Below are 2161 nucleotides of genomic sequence, written 5' to 3' on the forward strand. Positions count from 1 at the left end.
GAGTTGTGGGAGGATATCAAGGGTATCATCCAGGAAGACTGCAAACGGTCAATGCAAAGCCAGAAGAGGAAGAGAAGACCAAAATGGATGTCAGAAGAGACTCTGAAAATTGCACTGGAGCATAGAGAAGCCAAAGCAGAAGGAAGAATTCAAGATACTAAAGAGTTCAAAATATTAATGATATTGTTCAATAGTTTCTCCATTCTGTTGGATCACCTTTCTTAGGAATGGGAACAAACATGAATCTCTTCCAGTCAATCAACCAGGCAGCAATCCTCCAAGTTTTCTGGCATAAAATGGCATGTCCTTTACTACATCTTTAATTTGAGACATTTCAATTGGCATCTCATTAATTCCTGAGGCCTTCTTTTTTCCCCCCAATGCCTTCAGTGCATCTTAAGTATATTCCTACATTATTACTGGTACTTGCTCATATGGACTTCCTGAAATTTTTCTGTGTTTGCCAATTCTTTTTGGTACAGTGACACTGTGTATTCTCATCTTCTTTTGATTAGATTACTAGGAGCCAAGAAATAAAAGCTGACGAAAGAAAGACCATCTATTTGAGCTCAGAGTTAGAAAGCCTTTTCCTAGAACCAACATCCTGAAGTTCAGACTTCAAACTTCTAACTGTGAGAAAATAAATTTGTCAAAGCCATCCATTTATGGTATTTCTGTTATAGCAGTGTTAGATAACTGAAACAAGGGAAAGGAATTGGGAGAGTTACATGAGAAATATATTGTGACAGCCATGTGGTGCAAAACAAAGAGCAGAGACACTAAGGCACAAGACAACAGTCCTGGAGCAGAACCTCAGGGGCAAGAGCCTTTCCCCAGTACTATCTGAAACAATAAAAATGGAATTTGGACTTAAGTCTTTCTAAACATGAGATAGAAATCAGCTAGAAACTAGCAAGATTTTGAGGTGCAAGACTTCACAAAAGGGACTTGTGACCTAAGCCATCATATATCACTATTGCTGGGTGGGGAGAGAGGTGCTGAACAGGGTAAGAGGGAGTGCAAACAATGCTAATATTCAGGGAAAGGTAAGGAAAAAGACACACATACAGAAGGAGGGCACTGCATATAAGGTTATCTCTGTATGAGGAAATGTCTTTCATTTTCTCTTTTCACTAAAATGTTTGTTTGTTAGATGTTGTTCCAAAGCTAAGAGTACAAATTAAGACAGACTAGGAAGAAGGATTGGCCATAGACTTCCAAAATGTAACAGGCTTTGAAAACTCTATGTACAGTTAGAGCACACATAGAGTAGAATAACAAATGTGGCAACTGAGGCTGAGGCCTAAAATTTGGAAACACAAAGAAGGAGGAACCATTGTAAGCAGAAACTAATAATTGGAACATGTAATCATAGAAGCAAGAATGTAGGAAAACTGGACATCATTAAGAAAGAAATGGAACACATAAAAAATGACAGATATAGGTGACATGAGATGGATTGGCATGGGACATTTTGAATTAGATTGTCATATGATCTATGATGCTGGAGATGAAAAGTTAATAAAAACAGGGTCACTTTCACTGTTAAAAAGGCCATTTCTAGATTCATCTTGAAATACAATGTTGTGAGTGACAGGATAATATCCATATGACTTATTCAAATTTATGCAGCAACCACCACAGCAAAGAAGGAGGAAAATATGATTTCTACCAACTGTTGCAGTCAGAAATCAATTGAACATGCAACTAAGATGCATTAATAAAAATGGGTGACTGAAATGCAAAAGTTGGGAACCAGGAAGAAGGATTAGTAGTCAGAAAACATGGACTTGGTAACAGAAATGAAGCTGGGGATAGAATGATAGAATTTTGCACAATCAATGATTTATTCATAGCAAATACCTTTTATAAGAAACATAAATGCAGGCTATACACATGAATTTCACCTGATAGTATCTATAGGAAGCAGATTTATTACATCGTTGGAGAAGTTCAATATCAACAGTGAAAATTAGGCCAAGTGCTGATTGTGAAACAGACCATTGAGTACTTATGCAAGTTCAAAGTAAAGCTAGAGAAAGTTAGATCATATCCACAGGAATAAAAATTTGACCTTGAGTCTGTCCCATCTGAATTTAAAAACCAACTCAAGACCTAGTTGTTGTTGTTGTTGTTTGTTATGTTCTGTCAAGTTGCTTGC

Source organism: Elephantulus edwardii, unplaced genomic scaffold, assembly GCF_000299155.1.
Source record: "Elephantulus edwardii isolate Elephantulus edwardi_28Jun2011 unplaced genomic scaffold, EleEdw1.0 scaffold00492, whole genome shotgun sequence".
Taxonomy (NCBI): domain Eukaryota; kingdom Metazoa; phylum Chordata; class Mammalia; order Macroscelidea; family Macroscelididae; genus Elephantulus; species Elephantulus edwardii.